At 44.2% G+C, this 10,000-nt stretch overlaps 34 non-coding genes across 34 annotated transcripts in view; 27 read left to right on the top strand and 7 right to left on the bottom strand.

Moving 5' to 3' along the window:
* The first annotated feature begins 53 nt into the window (after nt 1-53).
* Nucleotides 54-135, top strand: Trnas-uga (transfer RNA serine (anticodon UGA)). The gene has a single exon. It is a non-coding gene; the product is annotated as a tRNA-Ser (tRNA).
* A 492-nt stretch (nt 136-627) lies between these two features.
* Trnas-aga (transfer RNA serine (anticodon AGA)) lies at nt 628-709 on the bottom strand. The gene has a single exon. It is a non-coding gene; the product is annotated as a tRNA-Ser (tRNA).
* Nucleotides 710-853: 144 nt separating this feature from the next.
* Trnak-cuu (transfer RNA lysine (anticodon CUU)) lies at nt 854-926 on the top strand. The gene has a single exon. It is a non-coding gene; the product is annotated as a tRNA-Lys (tRNA).
* Nucleotides 927-1,126: 200 nt separating this feature from the next.
* Nucleotides 1,127-1,199, top strand: Trnak-uuu (transfer RNA lysine (anticodon UUU)). Its single transcript has one exon. It is a non-coding gene; the product is annotated as a tRNA-Lys (tRNA).
* Nucleotides 1,200-1,282: 83 nt separating this feature from the next.
* Trnar-acg (transfer RNA arginine (anticodon ACG)) lies at nt 1,283-1,355 on the top strand. The gene has a single exon. It is a non-coding gene; the product is annotated as a tRNA-Arg (tRNA).
* A 170-nt stretch (nt 1,356-1,525) lies between these two features.
* Nucleotides 1,526-1,607, top strand: Trnas-uga (transfer RNA serine (anticodon UGA)). Its single transcript has one exon. It is a non-coding gene; the product is annotated as a tRNA-Ser (tRNA).
* Nucleotides 1,608-2,100: 493 nt separating this feature from the next.
* On the bottom strand, nt 2,101-2,182 carry Trnas-aga (transfer RNA serine (anticodon AGA)). Its single transcript has one exon. It is a non-coding gene; the product is annotated as a tRNA-Ser (tRNA).
* A 144-nt stretch (nt 2,183-2,326) lies between these two features.
* Nucleotides 2,327-2,399, top strand: Trnak-cuu (transfer RNA lysine (anticodon CUU)). The gene has a single exon. It is a non-coding gene; the product is annotated as a tRNA-Lys (tRNA).
* A 200-nt stretch (nt 2,400-2,599) lies between these two features.
* Nucleotides 2,600-2,672, top strand: Trnak-uuu (transfer RNA lysine (anticodon UUU)). The gene has a single exon. It is a non-coding gene; the product is annotated as a tRNA-Lys (tRNA).
* Nucleotides 2,673-2,755: 83 nt separating this feature from the next.
* Nucleotides 2,756-2,828, top strand: Trnar-acg (transfer RNA arginine (anticodon ACG)). Its single transcript has one exon. It is a non-coding gene; the product is annotated as a tRNA-Arg (tRNA).
* A 169-nt stretch (nt 2,829-2,997) lies between these two features.
* Trnas-uga (transfer RNA serine (anticodon UGA)) lies at nt 2,998-3,079 on the top strand. Its single transcript has one exon. It is a non-coding gene; the product is annotated as a tRNA-Ser (tRNA).
* Nucleotides 3,080-3,571: 492 nt separating this feature from the next.
* Trnas-aga (transfer RNA serine (anticodon AGA)) lies at nt 3,572-3,653 on the bottom strand. The gene has a single exon. It is a non-coding gene; the product is annotated as a tRNA-Ser (tRNA).
* Nucleotides 3,654-3,797: 144 nt separating this feature from the next.
* Nucleotides 3,798-3,870, top strand: Trnak-cuu (transfer RNA lysine (anticodon CUU)). Its single transcript has one exon. It is a non-coding gene; the product is annotated as a tRNA-Lys (tRNA).
* Nucleotides 3,871-4,070: 200 nt separating this feature from the next.
* Nucleotides 4,071-4,143, top strand: Trnak-uuu (transfer RNA lysine (anticodon UUU)). The gene has a single exon. It is a non-coding gene; the product is annotated as a tRNA-Lys (tRNA).
* An 83-nt stretch (nt 4,144-4,226) lies between these two features.
* Nucleotides 4,227-4,299, top strand: Trnar-acg (transfer RNA arginine (anticodon ACG)). The gene has a single exon. It is a non-coding gene; the product is annotated as a tRNA-Arg (tRNA).
* Nucleotides 4,300-4,469: 170 nt separating this feature from the next.
* Nucleotides 4,470-4,551, top strand: Trnas-uga (transfer RNA serine (anticodon UGA)). The gene has a single exon. It is a non-coding gene; the product is annotated as a tRNA-Ser (tRNA).
* A 494-nt stretch (nt 4,552-5,045) lies between these two features.
* Nucleotides 5,046-5,127, bottom strand: Trnas-aga (transfer RNA serine (anticodon AGA)). The gene has a single exon. It is a non-coding gene; the product is annotated as a tRNA-Ser (tRNA).
* Nucleotides 5,128-5,271: 144 nt separating this feature from the next.
* On the top strand, nt 5,272-5,344 carry Trnak-cuu (transfer RNA lysine (anticodon CUU)). The gene has a single exon. It is a non-coding gene; the product is annotated as a tRNA-Lys (tRNA).
* A 200-nt stretch (nt 5,345-5,544) lies between these two features.
* On the top strand, nt 5,545-5,617 carry Trnak-uuu (transfer RNA lysine (anticodon UUU)). Its single transcript has one exon. It is a non-coding gene; the product is annotated as a tRNA-Lys (tRNA).
* An 83-nt stretch (nt 5,618-5,700) lies between these two features.
* On the top strand, nt 5,701-5,773 carry Trnar-acg (transfer RNA arginine (anticodon ACG)). Its single transcript has one exon. It is a non-coding gene; the product is annotated as a tRNA-Arg (tRNA).
* Nucleotides 5,774-5,943: 170 nt separating this feature from the next.
* Nucleotides 5,944-6,025, top strand: Trnas-uga (transfer RNA serine (anticodon UGA)). The gene has a single exon. It is a non-coding gene; the product is annotated as a tRNA-Ser (tRNA).
* A 492-nt stretch (nt 6,026-6,517) lies between these two features.
* On the bottom strand, nt 6,518-6,599 carry Trnas-aga (transfer RNA serine (anticodon AGA)). The gene has a single exon. It is a non-coding gene; the product is annotated as a tRNA-Ser (tRNA).
* A 144-nt stretch (nt 6,600-6,743) lies between these two features.
* Nucleotides 6,744-6,816, top strand: Trnak-cuu (transfer RNA lysine (anticodon CUU)). The gene has a single exon. It is a non-coding gene; the product is annotated as a tRNA-Lys (tRNA).
* A 200-nt stretch (nt 6,817-7,016) lies between these two features.
* Trnak-uuu (transfer RNA lysine (anticodon UUU)) lies at nt 7,017-7,089 on the top strand. The gene has a single exon. It is a non-coding gene; the product is annotated as a tRNA-Lys (tRNA).
* An 83-nt stretch (nt 7,090-7,172) lies between these two features.
* Nucleotides 7,173-7,245, top strand: Trnar-acg (transfer RNA arginine (anticodon ACG)). The gene has a single exon. It is a non-coding gene; the product is annotated as a tRNA-Arg (tRNA).
* A 170-nt stretch (nt 7,246-7,415) lies between these two features.
* Nucleotides 7,416-7,497, top strand: Trnas-uga (transfer RNA serine (anticodon UGA)). Its single transcript has one exon. It is a non-coding gene; the product is annotated as a tRNA-Ser (tRNA).
* Nucleotides 7,498-7,990: 493 nt separating this feature from the next.
* On the bottom strand, nt 7,991-8,072 carry Trnas-aga (transfer RNA serine (anticodon AGA)). The gene has a single exon. It is a non-coding gene; the product is annotated as a tRNA-Ser (tRNA).
* Nucleotides 8,073-8,216: 144 nt separating this feature from the next.
* Trnak-cuu (transfer RNA lysine (anticodon CUU)) lies at nt 8,217-8,289 on the top strand. The gene has a single exon. It is a non-coding gene; the product is annotated as a tRNA-Lys (tRNA).
* Nucleotides 8,290-8,489: 200 nt separating this feature from the next.
* Trnak-uuu (transfer RNA lysine (anticodon UUU)) lies at nt 8,490-8,562 on the top strand. Its single transcript has one exon. It is a non-coding gene; the product is annotated as a tRNA-Lys (tRNA).
* Nucleotides 8,563-8,645: 83 nt separating this feature from the next.
* Trnar-acg (transfer RNA arginine (anticodon ACG)) lies at nt 8,646-8,718 on the top strand. Its single transcript has one exon. It is a non-coding gene; the product is annotated as a tRNA-Arg (tRNA).
* A 169-nt stretch (nt 8,719-8,887) lies between these two features.
* Nucleotides 8,888-8,969, top strand: Trnas-uga (transfer RNA serine (anticodon UGA)). The gene has a single exon. It is a non-coding gene; the product is annotated as a tRNA-Ser (tRNA).
* Nucleotides 8,970-9,461: 492 nt separating this feature from the next.
* On the bottom strand, nt 9,462-9,543 carry Trnas-aga (transfer RNA serine (anticodon AGA)). The gene has a single exon. It is a non-coding gene; the product is annotated as a tRNA-Ser (tRNA).
* Nucleotides 9,544-9,687: 144 nt separating this feature from the next.
* Nucleotides 9,688-9,760, top strand: Trnak-cuu (transfer RNA lysine (anticodon CUU)). The gene has a single exon. It is a non-coding gene; the product is annotated as a tRNA-Lys (tRNA).
* A 200-nt stretch (nt 9,761-9,960) lies between these two features.
* Trnak-uuu (transfer RNA lysine (anticodon UUU)) overlaps nt 9,961-10,000 on the top strand; it is a 73-nt gene continuing 33 nt past the window's right edge. Inside the window, exon 1 of the tRNA in view lies at nt 9,961-10,000. This exon is cut by the window's right edge and continues 33 nt beyond it. This is a non-coding gene — a tRNA (tRNA-Lys).

The raw sequence follows: 10,000 nt of genomic DNA, 5'->3' as shown, positions 1-10,000 counted from the left end.
GTTTTAGATACTTTTCGGTAATACCTACAAAGGCAAATCTTTGCTCCGAACGGGTAGTCGTGGCCGAGTGGTTAAGGCGATGGACTTGAAATCCATTGGGTTATTCCCGCGCAGGTTCGAATCCTGCCGACTACGACGAATTCTTCGCAAAAATGTTTTTGGCGGTAGGATTTTGTTGCAGCTCTCTTTTAAGTCTACGTAGACTTACTTCTACATGGGTGATTAATTGTTGAATTGCAACATTTCCGGAATTCTCAAATTCGAACGGAACTCAAAATTTAGTGAATGTCGAATACCAATTCGGTGCAATTGGGATGGAAACGAAGGCATATATCGTTTTTTTTGGAAGTATATCGCGAATTTCCGGACTTCGCGAAATTTCTGGACTAGAAATCTTGGCCTCTCTTTTCGAAAAAATAACAAGACTTGTCTTGGAATTATATGGCGAGCATGGGATTGAAGTTGTCGTCCTCTTCATCTGATGACCCTCCGAAAAACGACGTCTTACACAAAACAAGCGTAGTGTAGCATAAAATGCGGACGTAAATGTAACTAAAACTTCCATTCGAGATATGAAAAAACGCGATTTCAGAACGAAGTAAAAAACTGATACCTTTGGTGCAAGTACGTATTCAGTAGGATTCGAACCTACGCGGGAAGATCCCAATGGATTTCTAGTCCATCGCCTTAACCACTCGGCCATGACTACACCAGTCAGTTTCAGGAATTCCACGTGTAGTGTATTGCATTCCAGATATATATAAAAAAGCGACCGATCGACTTTAGCGAGAAAATGCGATATTATAATGGATATAGTTTTTGACACGTTAACTGCAATCCGAGATCGTTGGCAGCCCGGCTAGCTCAGTCGGTAGAGCATGAGACTCTTAATCTCAGGGTCGTGGGTTCGAGCCCCACGTTGGGCGACATTTTTTACAGGAGCGAGTCGGCGTTTGAACGAAGATTTGTCTTAAAATGTTCCCGTTGCGACTTGTTGCCAAAGAGACACGAGAGACGTGGGAGGGCAAATCGTGTTTACTTTGATTACGTTACCTCATGCTGTGCGATGTTTAAGATGAAGCATAAGGGAAGGAAAACTGGAAGTTTCACAGAGTAGAGCGCACGAGCCCGCATAGCTCAGTCGGTAGAGCGTTAGGCTTTTAACCTAACGGTCCAGGGTTCGAGTCCCTGTTCGGGCGGGAGCAGAATCTTTTTGAACATGTGACGTTGACAGTAAGGAATGGAAAGAAACTGCAAAGCATTACGAATGACGCGGAACGTCGGGCCCGTGGCGCAACGGACAACGCGCCTGACTACGGATCAGGAGATTCCAGGTTCGAATCCCGGCGGGCTCGCAACTACGCCAATGTTTTTAATTTTTTTATTTTGTTTGCAGAGACACTCGTTCACCGGATCGAAAGGAAAATTTGCCGAAATTTTTAATCTATTCTTTCGAACGCGTTGGTGAGAGAGTTTTAGATACTTTTCGGTAATACCTACAAAGGCAAATCTTTGCTCCGAACGGGTAGTCGTGGCCGAGTGGTTAAGGCGATGGACTTGAAATCCATTGGGTTATTCCCGCGCAGGTTCGAATCCTGCCGACTACGACGAATTCTTCGCAAAAAAGTTTTTGGCGGTAGGATTTTGTTGCAGCTCTCTTTTAAGTCTACGTAGACTTACTTCTACATGGGTGATTAATTGTTGAATTGCAACATTTCCGGAATTCTCAAATTCGAACGGAACTCAAAATTTAGTGAATGTCGAATACCAATTCGGTGCAATTGGGATGGAAACGAAGGCATATATCGTTTTTTTTTCAAGTATATCGCGAATTTCCGGACTTCGCGAAATTTCTGGACTAGAAATCTTGGCCTCTCTTTTCGAAAAAAATAACAAGACTTGTCTTGGAATTATATGGCGAGCATGGGATTGAAGTTGTCGTCCTCTTCATCTGATGACCCTCCGAAAAACGACGTCTTACACAATACAAGCGTAGTGTAGCATAAAATGCGGACGTAAATGTAACTAAAACTTCCATTCGAGATATGAAAAAACGCGATTTCAGAACGAAGTAAAAAACTGATACCTTTGGTGCAAGTACGTAGTCAGTAGGATTCGTACCTACGCGGGAAGATCCCAATGGATTTCTAGTCCATTGCTTTAACCACTCGGCCATGACTACACCAGTGAGTTTCAGGAATTCCACGTGTAGTGTATTGCATTCCAGATATATATAAAAAAGCGACCGATCGACTTTAGCGAGAAAATGCGATATTATAACGGATATAGTTTTTGACACGTTAACTGCAATCCGAGATCGTTGGCAGCCCGGCTAGCTCAGTCGGTAGAGCATGAGACTCTTAATCTCAGGGTCGTGGGTTCGAGCCCCACGTTGGGCGACATTTTTTACAGGAGCGAGTCGGCGTTTGAACGAAGTTTTGTCTTAAAATGTTCCCGTTGCGACTTGTTGCCAAAGAGACACGAGAGACGTGGGAGGGCAAATCGTGTTTACTTTGATTACGTTACCTCATGCTGTGCGATGTTTAAGACGAAGCATAAGGGAAGGAAAACTGGAAGTTTCACAGAGTAGAGCGTACGAGCCCGGATAGCTCAGTCGGTAGAGCGTTAGGCTTTTAACCTAACGGTCCAGGGTTCGAGTCCCTGTTCGGGCGGGAGCAGAATCTTTTTGAACATGTGACGTCGACAGTAAGGAATGGAAAGAAACTGCAAAGCATTACGAATGACGCGGAACGTCGGGCCCGTGGCGCAACGGACAACGCGCCTGACTACGGATCAGGAGATTCCAGGTTCGAATCCTGGCGGGCTCGCAACTACGCCAATGTTTTTAATTTTTTTATTTTTTTGCAGAGACACTCGTTCACCGGATCGAAAGGAAAATTTGCCGAAATTTTTAATCTATTCTTTCGAACGCGTTGGTGAGAGAGTTTTAGATACTTTTCGGTAATACCTACAAAGGCAAATCTTTGCTCCGAACGGGTAGTCGTGGCCGAGTAGTTAAGGCGATGGACTTGAAATCCATTGGGTTATTCCCGCGCAGGTTTGAATCCTGCCGACTACGATGAATTCTTCGCAAAAAAGTTTTTGGCGGTAGGATTTTGTTGCAGCTCTCTTTTAAGTCTACGTAGACTTACTTCTACATGGGTGATTAATTGTTGAATTGCAACATTTCCGGAATTCTCAAATTCGAACGGAACTCAAAATTTAGTGAATGTCGAATACCAATTCGGTGCAATTGGGATGGAAACGAATCCATATATCGTTTTTTTTCAAGTATATCGCGAATTTCCGGACTTCGCGAAATTTCTGGACTAGAAATTTTGGCCTCTCTTTTCGAAAAAAATAACAAGACTTGTCTTGGAATTATATGGCGAGCATGGGATTGAAGTTGTCGTCCTCTTCATCTGATGACCCTCCGAAAAACGACGTCTTACACAAAACAAGCGTAGTGTAGCATAAAATGCGGACGTAAATGTAACTAAAACTTCCATTCGAGATATGAAAAAACGCGATTTCAGAACGAAGTAAAAAGCTGATACCTTTGGTGCAAGTACGTAGTCAGTAGGATTCGAACCTACGCGGGAAGATCCCAATGGATTTCTAGTCCATCGCCTTAACCACTCGGCCATGACTACACCAGTGAGTTTCAGGAATTCCACGTGTAGTGTATTGCATTCCAGATATATATAAAAAAGCGACCGATCGACTTTAGCGAGAAAATGCGATATTATAACGGATATAGTTTTTGACACGTTAACTGCAATCCGAGATCGTTGGCAGCCCGGCTAGCTCAGTCGGTAGAGCATGAGACTCTTAATCTCAGGGTCGTGGGTTCCAGCCCCACGTTGGGCGACATTTTTTACAGGAGCGAGTCGGCGTTTGAACGAAGATTTGTCTTAAAATGTTCCCGTTGCGACTTGTTGCCAAAGAGACACGAGAGACGTGAGAGGGCAAATCGTGTTTACTTTGATTACGTTACCTCATGCTGTGCGATGTTTAAGACGAAGCATAAGGGAAGGAAAACTGGAAGTTTCACAGAGTAGAGCGTACGAGCCCGGATAGCTCAGTCGGTAGAGCGTTAGGCTTTTAACCTAACGGTCCAGGGTTCGAGTCCCTGTTCGGGCGGGAGCAGAATCTTTTTGAACATGTGACGTCGACAGTAAGGAATGGAAAGAAACTGCAAAGCATTACGAATGACGCGGAACGTCGGGCCCGTGGCACAACGGACAACGCGCCTGACTACGGATCAGGAGATTCCAGGTTCGAATCCCGGCGGGCTCGCAACTACGCCAATGTTTTTAATTTTTTTATTTTGTTTGCAGAGACACTCGTTCACCGGATCGAAAGGAAAATTTGCCGAAATTTTTAATCTATTCTTTCGAACGCGTTGGTGAGAGAGTTTTAGATACTTTTCGGTAATACCTACAAAGGCAAATCTTTGCTCCGAACGGGTATTCGTGGCCGAGTGGTTACGGCGATGGACTTGAAATCCATTGGGTTATTCCCGCGCAGGTTCGAATCCTGCCGACTACGATGAATTCTTCGCAAAAAAGTTTTTGGCGGTAGGATTTTGTTGCAGCTCTCTTTTAAGTCTACGTAGACTTACTTCTACATGGGTGATTAATTGTTGAATTGCAACATTTCCGGAATTCTCAAATTCGAACGGAACTCAAAATTTAGTGAATGTCGAATACCAATTCGGTGCAATTGGGATGGAAACGAAGGCATATATCGTTTTTTTTTTCAAGTATATCGCGAATTTCCGGACTTCGCGAAATTTCTGGACTAGAAATTTTGGCCTCTCTTTTCGAAAAAAATAACAAGACTTGTCTTGGAATTATATGGCGAGCATGGGATTGAAGTTGTCGTCCTCTTCATCTGATGACCCTCCGAAAAACGACGTCTTACACAAAACAAGCGTAGTGTAGCATAAAATGCGGACGTAAATGTAACTAAAACTTCCATTCGAGATATGAAAAAACGCGATTTCAGAACGAAGTAAAAAGCTGATACCTTTGGTGCAAGTACGTAGTCAGTAGGATTCGAACCTACGCGGGAAGATCCCAATGGATTTCTAGTCCATCGCCTTAACCACTCGGCCATGACTACACCAGTGAGTTTCAGGAATTCCACGTGTAGTGTATTGCATTCCAGATATATATAAAAAAGCGACCGATCGACTTTAGCGAGAAAATGCGATATTATAACGGATATAGTTTTTGACACGTTAACTGCAATCCGAGATCGTTGGCAGCCCGGCTAGCTCAGTCGGTAGAGCATGAGACTCTTAATCTCAGGGTCGTGGGTTCGAGCCCCACGTTGGGCGACATTTTTTACAGGAGCGAGTCGGCGTTTGAACGAAGATTTGTCTTAAAATGTTCCCGTTGCGACTTGTTGCCAAAGAGACACGAGAGACGTGGGAGGGCAAATCGTGTTTACTTTGATTACGTTACCTCATGCTGTGCGATGTTTAAGATGAAGCATAAGGGAAGGAAAACTGGAAGTTTCACAGAGTAGAGCGTACGAGCCCGCATAGCTCAGTCGGTAGAGCGTTAGGCTTTTAACCTAACGGTCCAGGGTTCGAGTCCCTGTTCGGGCGGGAGCAGAATCTTTTTGAACATGTGACGTCGACAGTAAGGAATGGAAAAAAACTGCAAAGCATTACGAATGACGCGGAACGTCGGGCCCGTGGCGCAACGGACAACGCGCCTGACTACGGATCAGGAGATTCCAGGTTCGAATCCTGGCGGGCTCGCAACTACGCCAATGTTTTTAATTTTTTTATTTTGTTTGCAGAGACACTCGTTCACCGGATCGAAAGGAAAATTTGCCGAAATTTTTAATCTATTCTTTCGAACGCGTTGGTGAGAGAGTTTTAGATACTTTTCGGTAATACCTACAAAGGCAAATCTTTGCTCCGAACGGGTAGTCGTGGCCGAGTGGTTAAGGCGATGGACTTGAAATCCATTGGGTTATTCCCGCGCAGGTTCGAATCCTGCCGACTACGACGAATTCTTCGCAAAAATGTTTTTGGCGGTAGGATTTTGTTGCAGCTCTCTTTTAAGTCTACGTAGACTTACTTCTACATGGGTGATTAATTGTTGAATTGCAACATTTCCGGAATTCTCAAATTCGAACGGAACTCAAAATTTAGTGAATGTCGAATACCAATTCGGTGCAATTGGGATGGAAACGAAGGCATATATCGTTTTTTTTGGAAGTATATCGCGAATTTCCGGACTTCGCGAAATTTCTGGACTAGAAATCTTGGCCTCTCTTTTCGAAAAAATAACAAGACTTGTCTTGGAATTATATGGCGAGCATGGGATTGAAGTTGTCGTCCTCTTCATCTGATGACCCTCCGAAAAACGACGTCTTACACAAAACAAGCGTAGTGTAGCATAAAATGCGGACGTAAATGTAACTAAAACTTCCATTCGAGATATGAAAAAACGCGATTTCAGAACGAAGTAAAAAACTGATACCTTTGGTGCAAGTACGTATTCAGTAGGATTCGAACCTACGCGGGAAGATCCCAATGGATTTCTAGTCCATCGCCTTAACCACTCGGCCATGACTACACCAGTCAGTTTCAGGAATTCCACGTGTAGTGTATTGCATTCCAGATATATATAAAAAAGCGACCGATCGACTTTAGCGAGAAAATGCGATATTATAATGGATATAGTTTTTGACACGTTAACTGCAATCCGAGATCGTTGGCAGCCCGGCTAGCTCAGTCGGTAGAGCATGAGACTCTTAATCTCAGGGTCGTGGGTTCGAGCCCCACGTTGGGCGACATTTTTTACAGGAGCGAGTCGGCGTTTGAACGAAGATTTGTCTTAAAATGTTCCCGTTGCGACTTGTTGCCAAAGAGACACGAGAGACGTGGGAGGGCAAATCGTGTTTACTTTGATTACGTTACCTCATGCTGTGCGATGTTTAAGATGAAGCATAAGGGAAGGAAAACTGGAAGTTTCACAGAGTAGAGCGCACGAGCCCGCATAGCTCAGTCGGTAGAGCGTTAGGCTTTTAACCTAACGGTCCAGGGTTCGAGTCCCTGTTCGGGCGGGAGCAGAATCTTTTTGAACATGTGACGTTGACAGTAAGGAATGGAAAGAAACTGCAAAGCATTACGAATGACGCGGAACGTCGGGCCCGTGGCGCAACGGACAACGCGCCTGACTACGGATCAGGAGATTCCAGGTTCGAATCCCGGCGGGCTCGCAACTACGCCAATGTTTTTAATTTTTTTATTTTGTTTGCAGAGACACTCGTTCACCGGATCGAAAGGAAAATTTGCCGAAATTTTTAATCTATTCTTTCGAACGCGTTGGTGAGAGAGTTTTAGATACTTTTCGGTAATACCTACAAAGGCAAATCTTTGCTCCGAACGGGTAGTCGTGGCCGAGTGGTTAAGGCGATGGACTTGAAATCCATTGGGTTATTCCCGCGCAGGTTCGAATCCTGCCGACTACGACGAATTCTTCGCAAAAAAGTTTTTGGCGGTAGGATTTTGTTGCAGCTCTCTTTTAAGTCTACGTAGACTTACTTCTACATGGGTGATTAATTGTTGAATTGCAACATTTCCGGAATTCTCAAATTCGAACGGAACTCAAAATTTAGTGAATGTCGAATACCAATTCGGTGCAATTGGGATGGAAACGAAGGCATATATCGTTTTTTTTTCAAGTATATCGCGAATTTCCGGACTTCGCGAAATTTCTGGACTAGAAATCTTGGCCTCTCTTTTCGAAAAAAATAACAAGACTTGTCTTGGAATTATATGGCGAGCATGGGATTGAAGTTGTCGTCCTCTTCATCTGATGACCCTCCGAAAAACGACGTCTTACACAATACAAGCGTAGTGTAGCATAAAATGCGGACGTAAATGTAACTAAAACTTCCATTCGAGATATGAAAAAACGCGATTTCAGAACGAAGTAAAAAACTGATACCTTTGGTGCAAGTACGTAGTCAGTAGGATTCGTACCTACGCGGGAAGATCCCAATGGATTTCTAGTCCATTGCTTTAACCACTCGGCCATGACTACACCAGTGAGTTTCAGGAATTCCACGTGTAGTGTATTGCATTCCAGATATATATAAAAAAGCGACCGATCGACTTTAGCGAGAAAATGCGATATTATAACGGATATAGTTTTTGACACGTTAACTGCAATCCGAGATCGTTGGCAGCCCGGCTAGCTCAGTCGGTAGAGCATGAGACTCTTAATCTCAGGGTCGTGGGTTCGAGCCCCACGTTGGGCGACATTTTTTACAGGAGCGAGTCGGCGTTTGAACGAAGTTTTGTCTTAAAATGTTCCCGTTGCGACTTGTTGCCAAAGAGACACGAGAGACGTGGGAGGGCAAATCGTGTTTACTTTGATTACGTTACCTCATGCTGTGCGATGTTTAAGACGAAGCATAAGGGAAGGAAAACTGGAAGTTTCACAGAGTAGAGCGTACGAGCCCGGATAGCTCAGTCGGTAGAGCGTTAGGCTTTTAACCTAACGGTCCAGGGTTCGAGTCCCTGTTCGGGCGGGAGCAGAATCTTTTTGAACATGTGACGTCGACAGTAAGGAATGGAAAGAAACTGCAAAGCATTACGAATGACGCGGAACGTCGGGCCCGTGGCGCAACGGACAACGCGCCTGACTACGGATCAGGAGATTCCAGGTTCGAATCCTGGCGGGCTCGCAACTACGCCAATGTTTTTAATTTTTTTATTTTTTTGCAGAGACACTCGTTCACCGGATCGAAAGGAAAATTTGCCGAAATTTTTAATCTATTCTTTCGAACGCGTTGGTGAGAGAGTTTTAGATACTTTTCGGTAATACCTACAAAGGCAAATCTTTGCTCCGAACGGGTAGTCGTGGCCGAGTAGTTAAGGCGATGGACTTGAAATCCATTGGGTTATTCCCGCGCAGGTTTGAATCCTGCCGACTACGATGAATTCTTCGCAAAAAAGTTTTTGGCGGTAGGATTTTGTTGCAGCTCTCTTTTAAGTCTACGTAGACTTACTTCTACATGGGTGATTAATTGTTGAATTGCAACATTTCCGGAATTCTCAAATTCGAACGGAACTCAAAATTTAGTGAATGTCGAATACCAATTCGGTGCAATTGGGATGGAAACGAATCCATATATCGTTTTTTTTCAAGTATATCGCGAATTTCCGGACTTCGCGAAATTTCTGGACTAGAAATTTTGGCCTCTCTTTTCGAAAAAAATAACAAGACTTGTCTTGGAATTATATGGCGAGCATGGGATTGAAGTTGTCGTCCTCTTCATCTGATGACCCTCCGAAAAACGACGTCTTACACAAAACAAGCGTAGTGTAGCATAAAATGCGGACGTAAATGTAACTAAAACTTCCATTCGAGATATGAAAAAACGCGATTTCAGAACGAAGTAAAAAGCTGATACCTTTGGTGCAAGTACGTAGTCAGTAGGATTCGAACCTACGCGGGAAGATCCCAATGGATTTCTAGTCCATCGCCTTAACCACTCGGCCATGACTACACCAGTGAGTTTCAGGAATTCCACGTGTAGTGTATTGCATTCCAGATATATATAAAAAAGCGACCGATCGACTTTAGCGAGAAAATGCGATATTATAACGGATATAGTTTTTGACACGTTAACTGCAATCCGAGATCGTTGGCAGCCCGGCTAGCTCAGTCGGTAGAGCATGAGACTCTTAATCTCAGGGTCGTGGGTTCCAGCCCCACGTTGGGCGACATTTTTTACAGGAGCGAGTCGGCGTTTGAACGAAGATTTGTCTTAAAATGTTCCCGTTGCGACTTGTTGCCAAAGAGACACGAGAGACGTGAGAGGGCAAATCGTGTTTACTTTGATTACGTTACCTCATGCTGTGCGATGTTTAAGACGAAGCATAAGGGAAGGAAAACTGGAAGTTTCACAGAGTAGAGCGTACGAGCCCGGATAGCTCAGTCGGTAGAGCGTTAGGCTTTTAACC

This window comes from Argiope bruennichi, unplaced genomic scaffold, assembly GCF_947563725.1.
Source record: "Argiope bruennichi unplaced genomic scaffold, qqArgBrue1.1 scaffold_29, whole genome shotgun sequence".
Classification (NCBI taxonomy): Eukaryota; Metazoa; Arthropoda; class Arachnida; order Araneae; family Araneidae; genus Argiope; species Argiope bruennichi.
The sequence above is the reverse complement of the archived record's forward strand: the minus strand, read 5'-3'. Positions and strand labels throughout refer to the sequence as shown.